Here is a 16,680-nt window from a genome sequence, read left to right as displayed (position 1 = left end):
ATTCTGAAAGACTATTACCTTTTGTGTTGTTTTAGTTCCTAAATGCAGAGTAAGAACCCAATGAAGCAGCTCTAAATTATGTATGTTTAATGTATATGAATCTGAAACAGCACATGCATTTTGATTTGCACATGTACAACAAACCTATTTTTCCCATGTCAGTTATAATTCACATTCTCTTGCAATACATTCAAGCTGATATTCACCAGACCCTACACACTACCCAAAGCCAACCAGAAAAGCAAATGAATAATACATTTGTGCACTGAAGGGTCAAAGGGCAAGCCAAGTCTGCACTGCTTTAACCACTGTCTAAAAAAAATCCCACTCTCTTCACTGCTGACAGTGTGCATGAGACAGCAAACAGCAGGAAGTAGTGACAGGTTAAGCCAACCTGTAAAGGCCAGCATGACTTGTCTGGATACACCCCATCATTAAAGCCACTTTACTGCGTCCTCAGACTGACCCAGGCAGCCACAGGAACCTCCCTCCCTCAGGCCTCCCAGAGCTGATTAATGCATGGCACTCCTCTGCATTCACAATCGCTCTCAGTGTAGAGCAGCACACTGGCCACAGAGCCGCCTCTCCCAGCTGCTCGCCTCCTCACTCATCATCCCTGAGGAACCGCTCAGCACGTCATCAGATCCCAAAGCATGGCCATTCTATATGCACGCTGTCTCCTTTGGCTATAAGGCCCACAGATTGATGGGACTGGCAGAGCAACTGCAGGATAAGACGAAGGACAGCAGGAGAGATGGATGAGGCAGCGTGCTAACGGAAAGAATGATACCTGCCTACCCCTTGGTTAAAAATGGGATTTTTGGAAAATACGACCAGCTTCTCAATGTCACATTCAAATCTGCAGTGACAAACAGTCAGGCCTTATTAGGCCTTCCCTGAAAGCCTAGAATAATAATAACTGCAGCTCAGGAGGTGGACTATAATCCAACAGTTCCCCTTATCAAAAAGTTGATGGCCCTGACTTTCTTTCTTAGTTTCTTTGCTAGTTAAGCCATATCTTATTTTGGCTAAGATTCATGGCTAAGTTCATGTGTTTAGCTTCAAATGGTCTAGCACAGCTAATTACACATAAAATCAAAAGACACCCAAGTAGAATAGATATAGAAATAGCTTTAAAATTGCCTCGAGCTTAATATCTGTCAGTCACATAGTTATGCTTTATAAATTCTTATGTAGTGGCAGTTTGAAATTTGTTTCATGAAACAAAAAAACAACAACAAAAAAACAGACCCACATAAGGGAAACCATTGAACTAACAAACAGAAATCTTCCTGGATGAAAAAAAATAACTATACTAGATGGTTTGAAGCCAGGGGAACATTTTAAGATTTTAGCAAAGGCAATAGAAACAAATGGAATAGGTACAGTGACAACCCTGTCATCATGTTTTAGAGCACACAGACACGACAGATCACTGAAAGAGCATATGCGGACCTCAGTTAGGTGCTTGTTCTGCCAGAGCATTGGACTAAAAGCTAACACAGTGTGATTTAAAATCCCTTCTGGTGAAGGCAAGTGATTTTGTGTACTGTTGTCTCCCTGCTTTCTGTGTTAAATCTTTTTGTTGTTGTTGAAAGTCACAACTCCTTGCTAAGGAAACTTTATGGCAAGCAGTCAAGCCCTGTTTAGAGTAAAAACTGCTGTGTCAAAATTTAAACAAAGCCAAGGATTCATCCCAGATCATTAGTTGCTCAAGTTATCTTTCAGCTTTACACTTCTATTTGCATTTGCCTGTGATTTACCATAACATAGCTATCATACTAAATTGCAAGGGTTTTTTTCATTAAAATATTTAAAACAAAATGTGCAATCAACATAAGAAGGCATGGTTTTGATTTAATGGATTTAATAGCCTGAAGCATTCACAAAGCATATATTCATATGATATCAATCCTCACACTATTTCAGCAACTTTGAAATAATGTTCAGTGCATACATGTGAATGTAGAGATCTTTAGTGTTATAATTGTTTTGTGTGCACATTCCATTCCATGCAGATTACAGCGACACATTTGATGGCTGCTGAGTATACAATATGCTGAGAATAAGTTTAATATATTACATACTGTAGAAATGCCATATGCTAAGATGAATAAGCACTGTAAGCAATATATATACTCATGTTTATCCTCTAGTCATTATGTTTCATACCTCTTGTATGTAATGCCATTTCTCAGAACACTTCCTAAACATGGACTCATATTCTTAATTTCAGTTATAACCCTCATCCCATTTTCACAAGTTCAGCAGTAGTCGATGCCAACTGGGGATCGACCTGCAAGGTAGGTCTGCATTTGTCAGAGCCACCAAGCCATTTGTTATGTAACAATGGCTAGCCGCCGTAAGATTGATTTAGCAACATTTGGTTGTTTCTATAATACCTGAAGTCCATCGAGTAGTGCAGAAGTTTCTACAACAAACAGCACAATGAGTCCCTTCACTTAACAGCTGCCATTTCATCACAATGTCACCTCCTCACAGAAAGTAAACACATTCCAGATCCAATCACCAGTGGGGCCCATAGCAATCAGGTGTGTGTTTGTTTGAATGTGCATGTGTGTGCACATGCACGAGAGAGAGAGTGAGAGTATGTCCCTTTCTCCAGGGGTGATAACCTCTCTAGAACCCCCATTAACCACAAGCAGAGCAGCGTGTTTTATCAACTGCCCAGACTGTCAAAGCACACAGTCGTTCTCTTACCATCTGCACTCAAGAGTGCATGCTCAACTGAGAACAACACACACTCCTAACCTCCCTTTAGTACACACATTCATCTGCCAGGGTTTGTGTCCTCTTACGATAATATAATAGCATGTGTGCTGTACAAACATTTCACACATTTCCACCCTACATTTTGATTCCGTCATATTCAGCAAAATCTTCAGTGCTGAATTAACACCTATAGTTTTTAAAAAGGTCAAGATGGACACCAACAAGCATGAAAGAGTTAATTCTACACTGGCGACTTTGCTGCTCATGGGAGTGGTCTCATGCTTCCGTATTGTGCCACATCCTTGTTTCTAGAGCAGCAGCAGAAATGCAAGATCAGTGCACACAGAGCCATACCCAGAAGGGCTGGCAGCCATAAACCACAAGAGCCCCACACGATGACTGACATTTAGAAAAATGATCAATACTTAGAAGCAGTTGTATTACCATAGAGTTTACAGCACCAAGATTTATCTTAGCTTCAGGCAAAAGTAAGATTAAGGGAGCATGAGGCTGTCGAGACGGCCCAGCTCATAAAACACCAAGCCATTATCGCCATGCCTGTAATGCAAGGCTTAGCATTCAAGATATCAATTTCATTCTGTTACAGCCTAGGTTCCATTTGAAATTCAGTTGATGTTGCTGTGACTGGTAGGTTAAAAAGAAAGAGAGAGAAAGACAGAGAGAAAGAGAAAAAGACAAAGAAAGAGAGAGAAAAAAGGAGAGACAGACAGACAGACAGACAGACAGACAGACAGACATAGAATGGGTCTCCCCCGCTGCCTGCCAATCGCTGTAATGTGTGTAATTTTCACCCCATACAGTGCAATGCTGCCGCAAGAGACTATTATAATAAAGAATCGTTTGTTTACCCTGTTATAACAAGCTGCTACTGAGACAGAGGTAGATTTGTAGAGGATCCGTGAGTGGGGGATAGTTAACAGGCAAGGAGAGAAGACCGTACAGTCAGGTAGTGAACATGTCATGCACATCACATTCATTAGAAGTGGGCATTGTGTCTTTGTTCAGTGTGTCATGAATGAAAAGTAAAATAAGTCAGTTTTATCCATAGAAAGGGTAAGCAAATATAGCACTATGTCCTTCACTGTAACTGTATTATATAGTGACTATGCAGTCACTCTTTTAGAGTGAGTCAGCAGACTACATGATTAGGGTAGTATGACAAAGGTCCAGTCAAATGATCAAGCACAGTTGGTACCATTGTAAGTACCACTGTACCATAAATCCATTAAACACCTGCCATCTAACCTGCACTCGTTCACATTAAGAGCTTAATATTATAGACTCTTAGCTTAATCATTATAGACTTTGCTCTATAGGTAGACACTATATACTAAATCCATATAAGGAGGCATACTTACAGCAGCCTATAAATACTGCATATGTAGGAAGATGTTTAGGGGTGAGTGATGGGGCAGTAATGAGGCGTAGGAGGCATTAGTCATTGGCTGAACTGCAGTGACTCTGTGGCCAGCTCTTCAGGCAGCATAAACAGTGTGACGCCAGCAGCAGAACTGCCGCTCCACCTCTCCAGATGGTCTGGACCTGTGTTTATTAACACAGACCTGCCTCAGAGGCCCTCATAGCAGTGTGTGGACACACTTTTACTTCATTAATAAAGGGTGTTCATTCAAATAACTCATGACATTCTGCTTGCCATAAAGTATTAGCAAATAAGACAGACAAATTCATAAGTTAGACATTCAGAAATGTTTATTCTTCAATGACTGGAAAATCATTTGATTAATATTTTCTTCACTTGATATGGGCGGTTCCTCTTGAAAAGGGCAATGATGCCTCTAAATCAGCTGACATTTGTGAGGATTTAGGGGGCTCGGACCTGACTTATTGGTCTAAACCTGGTCTGCAAGGATCCTAGGAGGGTTTACAATGGCAACATGAAGCTTGATTATGCACTTGTGTCCATGCATGGCTAATGAATGTGTGTAAATAATGTGAATTAAACCCACAGAACTATTAGACTGGCAGCCTGGCTGAGTGGACTGGGCAGGCAGCTCTGTATAGTAAGTCTCAGATTATCATTACAGTAAAATTACTGGAAACTTGGATTCCAAGGGGGGCTTTTTTGATTTCATTAGAGAGCCCTTGAGAAAGCCTTTAACTGTGTGCAGTGCAGTGGTTGACCAATCGCTTACTCTGTCTCTGTATGAGAGCTGTTGTTGGAGAATCAGAGGTGGGAGTTTCAGGAGATGCTTGGGGCACTGAACAGTTAAGGATGATTTTTAGGGCCCCTATATCAGTAAAGAAGTAATTCTAGTGTGTGGTGGATAGAAACATCTGAGAAATGTGGATACCCAGAGGCCCAAAACCAGTCCTTTGAAATGAAACTGTTGGCTGATATTAAGTACCACATGAGTTATGTTTTCTATATGAGTCTGAAAACTATTTTTACGAACTATGTGAAATGACTGTATGAGTGTCCATGATGGTAATAAATAAGTATTGAACCTCACACAATACAGAATCTCATGGCAACCTTACAAAACAAACAAATTTTACAACTACAAAAGAATATATGGATTTTATACCTACCAGTTATTTATTAGACATTTCATATTATTAGCGTGTAGATAGGAAAGGACAGCACCTCTATTAATGGTCACTAGCTACACTAATTGACAGACCTCAGCACAGTGAATGATGTGGTGTAAATGTTAAATGTTTGATGAGATAGTGACAGCATGATAGTGATGCTGACACCCCAGCAGAACACAGAGTCACAGACACAGCACAACCACCAGCCAAAACCCACAGTGCCCCAAGCCAGCATTCAGATAAAATACACAATTTCAACTATGCTGTGGATACTGAATAGTAAAATAGGTAGGTATAGGTAGTAAGAATGGAACTATGCACACATTCACCCTTCTGTGATAGTGGATGGAAGACTGGCACACATGCAGGGCCACTCCATCCGGGTTAAAGGAACGTTATTTACGACTGCTGGTGATTCATGGCTGATGAGTTCAGCAGCACATCACAGGCCTCATTCATTAGTAAAGACATCTGGACTAGTGCATTCAACTCAGTGGTGAATAATGCATTGACGGGCCCCTGTGCTCCAGTCCCATTTCAATCACCACCATGCACACTCCCAAATCCAGAGACAGGTTTTCATTCAGTTAGATCAAATCAATATAACGGAACAGAAAAACACACAGCAAGGTAGTTGTTGTGCTTTAAAGTACCCTTTTCATTAGAGATATTCACAAACAAAATGAAAGCAGCCTAGTTTTCATGAGTATACAGACATGCACGCGTGTAGGCAGACACACACACACACCCTTACAGGAAAGTTAAAAGTAGTTTTTCTGTCTTTTTTTGATTGATGCCAATTGCTGGCCATTTTTGTTCCAGTTTGAAATGAAAAAGTAGCAAGGTGTGTGTGCCATTCAAAGTATACTTGTCCAATGCACTTTGAAAATTGAGACAGATAGGTGTTCCTAATTTTGCTGGACTGCCATTAAATGTACAATAGTATGTAATCTGGATAGTTAAGGAAATCTCTGATGAGATGGTGTATTACTGCTGAGACAAATGGCTCCTATAGGCTTGCTAGCTCACAAGTCCATTAGATTCTATCTTGTAGAGCAGATACACTTAGTAGTAGTAACGGTCATGGCCACAACAATAAATACTATACTGAAGCTTTGCATTTCATATGTGTGTATTTCAATAAAGGCAATCTATTATGTAAAAAAAACCCTACTGAAGTAAGAAGAAATCATCAAAGTGATGTTAAAATGCAATTGATCATTTTTAAATCTAGGCTGTTTTCACTTTGTTTGAATACACATTTAGCACCTATGAATACACATCCCTGATAGCTGGTTAATTGAGGGGAAAAAGTCATTATTAGGACAGTGATTCCTCACTGAAGCCAAGGAAGGTTAAGACCACCCCCCCCGCCCCCGCCAACTGAAAATGTCACTTTAACAACAATCCTATGTTAAATATGTTTCTCCATGAACTTATGAATCATAAGTGAACTTATGAATCTTCATGAATCAGAAAAGTATTTTGATGTCATGATGTGTAACTGGATAACCTGTAGGCTCCACAGCTCCTTCATGACATAAAGCAAGCCATAAAACACAGTTCAAGCTATCCACCACCTGAAGTGCCTAGATTAAATCTGTCTTCCAATGACAAATTTTTATTGAAGAACAGCCAATCAACACTAAGCATTATCCTGCTATAAGAGGTTATGAAATGGAAGGGAAAACTGTTTCCTGACCACAAGTCTAGTGGGTGGATAAGTTAAGCCGCCTTGCATCTGGTTTCACACCATTGAAATGATCAAATTATGGTGATAATGGATTTGTTTTGTAAAATGGTTGTCATTTTACAATTTGATGAACAACTAAAAGAAAGTTTTTGTTTACATTTAAGTTTAAATTTAAATACATTATTCATATTGATAATTTAATATTATATAATATTGAAATTATTATATGATCGCTATTTTTATGATTATTAATATGGTAACAACTGTGTTTGGGAGTGTTAATATGGAATATTTATATTATATTGTATTTAGTTTAGGCCTATTTTAACTCTCTCTGTGTGTGTGTGTGTGTGTGTGTGTGTGTGTGTGTGTGTGTGTGTGTGTGTGTGTGTATGCGTGCGCGTGCGCATGTGACTGAGTGAGTGAGAGAGAGAGAATCATGACTGAAGTTATTATCATTAAAAACAAACCCACAATAATAGTGGCTAATTACAGTGTTTATGAATGTCATTTTGTGAGATGTTCACAGCAATGATGAGAAAAAAAATCCATGCATAAACAATCATGTAGGCTATTTTGGCTTCCTCAGCAGCAAGTGGCACATTTTGCTGCTGATAATTGTTGGATGCAATCTATCCATATAACTGCTTACTTATAATTAATGACTAATAGGAGAACAGCAGTCACTCTTTTAGAGCAACATCATCTATTACTGTGGAAATATGAGCCAGGACTCTGGTTATCCCTGCACATATGCGGATTTCATATCTTTTCTAGGTTGGTTTTCATAGTGGTCCAGCAAAAAGTATGAGACTAAGCTAAAGATACTGCACACACACTAGAGCCTAGCTCCTTAAACAATTAGGTTTCTCCTTCAGGAATCCCCACCCTCTTTTTAATCTAATTCTTAGTGATGCAGATAATAACCATAATACACTGAAATAATCCAAACTCATACCACATTCTGTACTATGTGCTGGAGGCTTTGGAGGAATACAGGGCAAATTTATTTCCAGAGTTATAAAATAAAGAAAAAAAAATGTATGTGCGCACTCTCTCTCACACTCACACTGACTTTCTTTCTCTCTCTCTCTCTCTCTCTCTCTCTCTCTCTCTCACACATACACACACACTTTGTCTTTCTCTCTCACAGTATGGTTTTGAATCAGTGTTCTTGAGGTGCAAGAAGAAGACATTAAATTGATATGCCACAGATCAACTCCACATCACTCTCTGTGTCCAGATTTCATTTGTATCATCTTCCCATGAGGGGAGCAAGTAGAGGCTGGGAGATAAGTGTGATGAAGAGGGGCCCCCACTGTGTGGGGCAGGTAATTTCATTACCATCTCCCATCCGAGCGGAAGAGGTTCCGACAGCTTGGGGTAATCAGAACATGGGATCAGAGACTCAATCATCACTGTCAGGAGCTGTAATTAGTGCAGCCTCGTCTTAATTAAAACTTCAGCTCATTATTAGGAATCATTGTTTACCTTGCAGTGGCAGCACTGATATGAATGTCATTGCTTGCGTTTCTCCACCCTGCCCTGCTTCAGGCCATTCTTTGCACTTTTTTCCCTATTATTTATGTTACAAGGAAGTAGAGGGAAGATATGTAGGGGGCTTCGGGGGAACCTCCAGCTCCACCATTTATTCTGTGTTTATAGATGATCTTTGAAGAGTCAGTAGTGGAATGTTTCATTAGTAGCACCTTCCCAGGGGGTGGGGCAATGAAAGTGCAAAAGTCGTGATCACACCAAGCCCACACTCTGAGTCCAGAGGCAGGAATAAGATAGCTAGACCACACAGCTGGTCACATTAATAAGCCATCCACAGTAAAACCAGAAATGACTGATTTCTCAGGACGTAGCCATAAAGTATTTCATTTTGCAAGTGCCCTGTTTCAAGGTTTATTGCAGGCACAGTACAGAAGCACTGCCTTTATTTTTTATAGCCTCAATAACCTTTAGAATCAATGGATTGTACATAAAACTATAACCGTGATAGAACTGTAAGGGTGACCAAAGGGATTTCTTTTTGCCACAAATGCATTGCCCTTTTGAAATAACTTCACATAAACACAGCTCACCAGTTGCTGCTTGTTTTATAATGCCACATTAAATTTACATGTCATCTTCACTGAAGTCATCTTTACCAAAAGGCACTAACACACAGGAGGCAGGCCTAAAGTTTCCTCTCAAGTTATGACAGTTCTGGTCTAAATTATTAATTTCGAGATTTATTGATAAAATAATTATATACAATAATTGTCATGCTCGTCTTATAATCTAATAGATATACTGTGTTTGTTAAGAACAGTGCATACAATTCTGTGTAAAAATTTATTTTTCATTTTTCATCATTTCCATGTCTCTGATCCACCAGAGGCTGGGTTTTTGTCCTGACAATGTATCTTCCATCTGTAGCTAGGTTATTGTTTCCAGTACAGTTGAAGTACATTTTTGAAAGCCAAACCTTAAAGACTTGATTGAGGACCATACCTGTGTTCTTCTAGCCATCTCACAAGATGGAAATTCTGGAAATTCATGTTATGTTTTGTTGTGTTAATGTTTATCAGTTTTTCACTTCAATTTATAGGTTACGGTAGCCATGAAGATCCATCATACTGCAAATGAAAAAAGCACTGAAATTATACAAAGCATATTCATAAAAATTAAAACACCTACATTTCAGAAATACATTGCAAATTAAAAAAAAACATGCTACTTCACAAATGCAGCAAATCCAGCCACAACACAACGGAGGTGTTTCCAGAAGACAGACAGGGGGCATGGACTCCTATGAGACCAGCGGTAACCAAGTAGGTTAGCTGAAGAAAAATAATTATATATACGATTACCACGGATTTATCATTGGTTACGCTCATACAGAATGAACAACTGACCTATTTGTGTTCCAAGTATTTACTGTTTGTTGGTTGTACAGAATGCTACTAAAAGTCCCATTTAACATGACTGTTTCTGTCTTAATATGTAGTTAGCTAACTAGCTACAGTCAGAGTGTGTTAATAATTTACAGCGTAAGCTATATTTCCATTCAAGTTTTATGTTTTAGGTGGTCTACTACAATGACCAGTTTGGTTAGCTGGTCTGCAACAAGGACTAGTTGGTCAACTCTTATTCTCACCATCTTATCTGAAGTGTGATGTTTTTACACGCATACAAAATATCCCTACAGAAAGAACACTTCTGTTGTGTTGTGACTGGATTTGCAGCATTTCTGAAATGTAGTACATGACTTGTCATTTTGATTTATATGTTTTATGTATTTGCAGCACGATGGGTCTTCCTGGCCACCGTAAGTGTATCATTATATTAGTGTTTGTTTATGCGGTATGTTTTAAAACAAATATTACACTTACTGCACTGATACATTACTTATTATTAGTTTGGTGCTCCAAGATGTTCTCACGGTGCTATACATTTGTGTTAGGACCTGGAGATTGTGATTTTTAAAAAGGAAGAATCATAAAGTCAATAAGACATTAAAATCATTGTTAATATTCAAATAATTATTATTCAATGCTCGTGTGGTCTAACGAAGGACCAATATCATGACAGTATTATCAGAAAAGGAAGAATAGCAGTGCAAAATCATAAAAGGACATTTTAATTTAACTGTGCCTTTTCACATAGAAATTACACCCAATTAATAGCAAAAAACCTTAAAATTAGACATACACTCCACCTAGAGAGAGAAGAATAATCATCTCATAGTTCAATAAGTAGAGAGTATTAAAGTAAAGATATATGAACTTGCTTATGAAGTTGCTTATGCACTGATTGATTTTACTGAGACATTTGGATTTTATCAAGAGGTTTGGTTGTTTAGTTTTTATTCACAGGATTACATCCAAGGACAAAAGTCTTAACTCTACAGAAAGACTTAATGTTTTGTATGTAACAAAAGGCATATATTAGCTTTTTCACTTAAACCCAAATCAATAATTCAGTCAAAGCCTCCTTAATGTATGAAGCTGAAAAAGTAGCTTTCATTCACTAAAGGTTTTTACCACAAATTTTGGACTTATACCTTAGGATTCAATTGAAGTTCTTACTTCTTGAGTTCTTCTCCTGTACAAACATATTTAGAACTGCCTAACACTATAGGTACACAAAAATACCAGAGCCCCTGTGGCCCTGGAAAGATGTGTGTTCAATCCTGCTCTAACAGATTTGAAAAAGGCAGGCTGGTCTACAAATCACAGACAAGTTCAAGTTCGGTTTATTTGTCACATACATAGTCATACATAGTATAACTCGCAGTGAAATGGTTTTAGAGTGCTCTGTCCAAACTGAGGAAAAAAAACAGGGGTGCATAGAGAAATATATATATCTATATATATACAAAATATATTAACAGACCAGACCAGATTCCACCCAACAGGACTAGCCAGCTATTGTGGTATTTGCCACAATGTACTGACTCGTGGCTACATGCTGATTTTATGACAGAATAAGGACTGTACATAGAGTTTTCCAAGAATCCCAAATGGCTTCATAATTTAGGCCAACTCCAACAGCCCTAACTTCAGATGGGCAAATTTGACACTGGACCCAGAAGAAGAGTCTTTGCTTAGGAAGAGTTATGTAATTTGTAAAAGTACAGAAGAACGCATAATACAGAGCAGGTAAGCCTGATAATAAACCTGAAAAAGTATGTAAAAAATTAAGCTTCTTGACTGAATATGTCACCAGCAAACCAACTTTTACCATCAAAGTGGAAAATTCTTTATTCTGATATCTTAATGGTTCATGTGATAATGTCAATGTTAACTGTATTTTAGAGGCAAGGATGTGTTCATTCATGTGTACTGTGTATTTACACAGCAGGTCATTCACCAAGTTTGCACAATAAACTTGTCTGGCAACTAATGGTTTAACTGTAGAAAATAACTGTATTATGTAATCAGGAATTTAGTAACATACAATATCTCAGTGGCATATACAGCCATAGCATTACTCCAGCATGTTTGCATAGTTTTTGTGTGTGTGTGTGTGTGTGTGTGTGTGTGTGTGTGTGTGTGTGTGTGTGTGTGTGTGTGTGTATGTGTGCACGCACGAGTGTCTGTGCACTTCTGTTCTTTGAGAAATACTAACAAGCCTGAGAGGGCCTCCAAAGGACCAATTTCCCTTGTCTGTTCTACGGGCTGTGTCGTGTCTCACTCCTAAGACGACATGATGGAAAAAAAGGAGAACAATTACAGTAATTGGTGCATATGTTTGCAGCTAGCTACCTGCCATACTCTCTTCATGTTTTAGGGTCTCAGACATTTGAATTCTATTCTAATTTCTTTGATGCCGAGAGAATATTCTCTTTAAAAATGTAGATAATTAGAATTACAAACTGTAAAAACCTAGACCAAAATTTGGGCAGCAGAACTCGATACAGGATCATCCAGCAGTACAGGATGAACTTCAACAGTAACAATGTTATTCCACCAGAATGACACCCCTTTCCTGTCCTCCCATTCCAAGATTTGGTTCACTGAAAGAGAGTGTGCACATAGCAGTGGGCTGAATCATCACAGACTCCCTCATTGCATTCAATCCAGGAAACAATCTATCTTGCTATGCAGGTACCCTGTGTAAGGCCAGGGCTAAAGGTGAGAGAGTCCAGAGCAACAGAACCTCAGGGAACCTAGTCATACAGACTATGAATTCCAATAGTTGTAACATGGTCGAAAATGTCATGCTATTGTTGGTTTGTTATATAAACATCCAGTGAAAAAAAATGTGATGAAAGCACTGCTTCCAAAATAAGAGAGGAAGCTCACTATGAGGTTGCTAAAGGAACTACTCAGTAGACCTGCTCCCAATAGCATATTTACAAATTTTTTAAAAATGCTCTAAACTGAAACTAATGTGTAAACAATTTCTTCTAAAATTTTATATTTTAATTTGTTTGGATTTTCTCCTTTCATTCTTTCACACGTAAATTTATCATACAAACACGGCTTTTCCATTAAGAGAAAGAGAGCATAGCTCAGTTTGCTTTAATCTGGATAAACAGGTGAATTTGGTCATGCTTAAGTATCAGCCTAATAGAAAACAGCCACACCAATTCTCACTTGTTGGCACCACTCACAACAACTCCACACCTTAAGATAACAAATATTTATTAACAAAACAAAGTGGGATATAAACAATAACAAGAACAAGAACAGGACCCACCCAAGCTAGGTAACCTTATAAACTTGTACTTGGTCAGATTTAACCTGCAAGTGACTTTATCCAGTTAATTAAGAACTAAGGCTAATGTCACATAGTCAAACCAACTACTGCGGTCATACACCATAGGATCGTGTAAATATATTGGCACATCAAATTCACAGAAGTATTGCACTTTACAAAGTTATATTGCAAAGTTATATTGGGATGCAAAAACAGATACATTAGAGACATAAAGTAGTAGAAAGTAGTAAAATCTAACTGGTCAGTATGCCTTCATCGGTCAAATGCTATATACACAGAGATCAAATACTACTTTATCAGTTTAAGGGAGATCAAAAAAAGCTGAACTTGTGAAAAAATTCACCTTTTAGTAATCAAGAGTAAAATTTTGAGGTAGCATCTTTTTTCAACAAAAGTAGTATTTTCTACTAATGAAAAATAATCTGTTTGTGTTTTCATAATGACTCTCCTAGCTGCCAATTCCAGATCACTTCTTTCATGTACAAATAATGTAATTTAATCAAATATCTTAGAAAGAAAATATAAATCCAGGACATTGTATCCACACCCATAAGTTTTCTACATCACACATTTGGAGGATGCCAAATCACCAATAGTGCAAACCATCAAAAACGCTTATATTAATCTTAGTCGCACACCCCTCAAAAATGAGAAGAGTAAATATTAACTAAATATCAACAAAAATGTAAAGATCTGTACATCCCTATGTAGATGGCTTTAAACTGAGTTATGATCTGAGTTCTGATCTAAGCTAAGTTCTGATCTGATCACTATATAAGTGGCTTTAAGATGAGTTTCATTAAGTAAAGTAAGTGGCAGAATTTGTAGAACTTAGCAAAGTACATCCAGCAAGTCATGGATGACCATTTGTCTAAGAAAATATAAAACATCAAAAGATTATAATTAAAGCATTACATTAAACATAAAAACACTATAAGTGAGCTTAAGTGCATGAATGGTTCTGAATCTGCATGAATTTATCATGAGGCCTGGTATGTACACTGCTCCATCAAGATCATTATGGATGTAAGTTTATAAAAGCACATTTGCTTAGATTAGGTCAGTACCATGAGTATCTCTGTCACAAGAGTATAGTGCAAACCCTAAAGTAAAAAAAAAAAAAAAAAATTAATTCAGATTCCCATTTTGTAAAACAGCCCTAAGAAGGAATAAAATAAATTAAAAATTATGCTCTGTGCATTTGTGCAATAAAAACATATTGTATTAGCATTAACATTTTAATGACAGCATGGTGTAACTGGTAGTTTTCTCTTTCCAGTAACACCCACACACACACATCCACACACACACGCCACCCCTCATTACTCCAGACTCCCACTCCGCTTCTAAGCTGTGTGTCTCCAACAGCCATGCAGCAGGCCAGCAGGGTGGAAAATTGCGTCTTGTCATTTAATTTCCAAAAAATCTTTGTTTCCACAGGATTAATCTTGCTGTTATGCTTCACTTAAGATGATAGCTCAGCAAAACCAAGTGGGCTGTGTCTGTATCTGCAATCTGTCGGGACAAGTTTGAGAACTTGGACAAAGATGAATAATGATCAGCTACTTTGTTGCCATGGTATGTGCTACCGTTTACTCTGCATAAGCCATAAATTACCAGGCTATAAGCCCCACAAGAGCTTGTGAGATGCATTATTATAAAGAGAGGAACAGCTTCATTTTCTCCCCAACAGGTGGACAAGGTTTCTAAATGGGTTGCACTGTTAGGTTTTTCAATCTGAGGTAGATGACTTAGTAAAGACTCAGATTTCTATCAGAGCTCTGTTGCCTATTTCATAATTTCATATTTATATCATTACAATTCTTAGTACAGCAGTTCTAAGAAGTAGAAATTTGATTAGCATTAGCATTTTCAAAGGTCCACTGATTAGCAATCACAGTAATTAATCATAGTGAAGGAAAGTCCATTCGGTACCAATGTTTTACAGTAAGTTGGTTTAAGCATATGTTTTAAAGAAATGTCTTGGCCAAAAAAAATATTGAGAAAATTTTTAAACAGTGAATATAAAAAGCAACAGGATGATAATTTGCTTAACGTCACATACCTTCACCACATGAGCTTTTAAAAAATGACCTTGCTTTTAACCATCCCCTTTGTACAAGCAATCTAATCTGTGTTATGTATACAATAGAAAAGATTGCATTTAATTATTGGGCACACAAACACAACCAATTGATTAAGTATGAATATATCTTTTACAAATTGGCACTTGAAAAGATAACAGATTTTAAATCTAGGAAAGAATGCTAGTGAATATGAAAATGAAACAAAGAAACTTACACCTGACCTACTCTTTGGTTGACAGGGAAAAATGCTAGTACAGAAAAGGGGTGTCAATATGCCATATTTTGGTTTCAACAAATGAATACGGAGCACTTGTTTAGATGTTACAGTAGTGTTAGACTGTTACATAAACTAAAAATAAAATCTCTACACAAGTACTCTACCCAATGCCCCCTGAATTTAAATTGCCACTGAAAACTGATGATAACAATGGGCATATCTTTGAGTCCAAAGCAGTCTGTGTAGAGAGAGTTTTTAAATTAGTAATTACTGGGAACATATAAATGAATCAAAACCATTTTTTCTTAAACTAGTGACACTTTATTAAGTGACACAAAATTAAGATTTGCTATCTTTTAACTCTCCATTGCTCTACCACTGAGATGCAGCAGTTCACTTACATAGCAGCTGTAAGTACGTGACTGAAACAGTAAAAGGCCCTGTAATGCTTACATGTAGTTCCTAACTGAATTTGCAATATGATATCATTTATCACTATATATCTGGAGATAATCATTTGTCTAAATTTATATCATCATCCAGGTCTACTGTCCTTGCAACTACACAGCAAGGCCTAATTAAAAGAATAGATTTTATCAAATCAGATTCCTTCAGTCTGTTTAAGGAGGGAAAAAACAGTGCAGGATCGATAGCTTTACAAGCGCACCCTCAGGCATACAAAGACATGTCCTTAATGAAAACACAAACAAATGGGGAATGAAGGAACCACTGAGCTGAAAAAACATGGACAGCAGGTCTCGTGACTTAAGACAGCGCAAGAGGGAGCAGGTTACACTTATTAACCTTTCTGAAAATGGCCTGTATATTGGGGGGTTATTGATGACCTGGGTGATGAAGTCACAATGATTCCTCCATGAAGCTGAAACAAAAGGTTAAACTATTTACATTAATTGCTCCATAGGGTTGTGTATTGACAACTTGCTGAGCTTGTCCACTCTGCCTGCTCGATATGGTGGGAGGTAGAGGAGCTGCCATCATGTTGGCAACTATTACGAGCAAACTGCTTTTTGATGGTACTCTGTGGCTGAAAGAACCATGAATAACTTTGAGGGTAGCTGCCGGCGACAGGCATCTGAAACCTCACAGAACTCGATTTCCTATGAATAAAATCACCATGGGACTGTACAGTAGCTAACACCCCA

Source organism: Electrophorus electricus, chromosome 14 (assembly GCF_041902795.1).
Source record: "Electrophorus electricus isolate QZ-2024a chromosome 14, ASM4190279v1, whole genome shotgun sequence".
Taxonomy (NCBI): Eukaryota; Metazoa; Chordata; class Actinopteri; order Gymnotiformes; family Gymnotidae; genus Electrophorus; species Electrophorus electricus.
The sequence above is the reverse complement of the archived record's forward strand: the minus strand, read 5'-3'. Positions refer to the sequence as shown.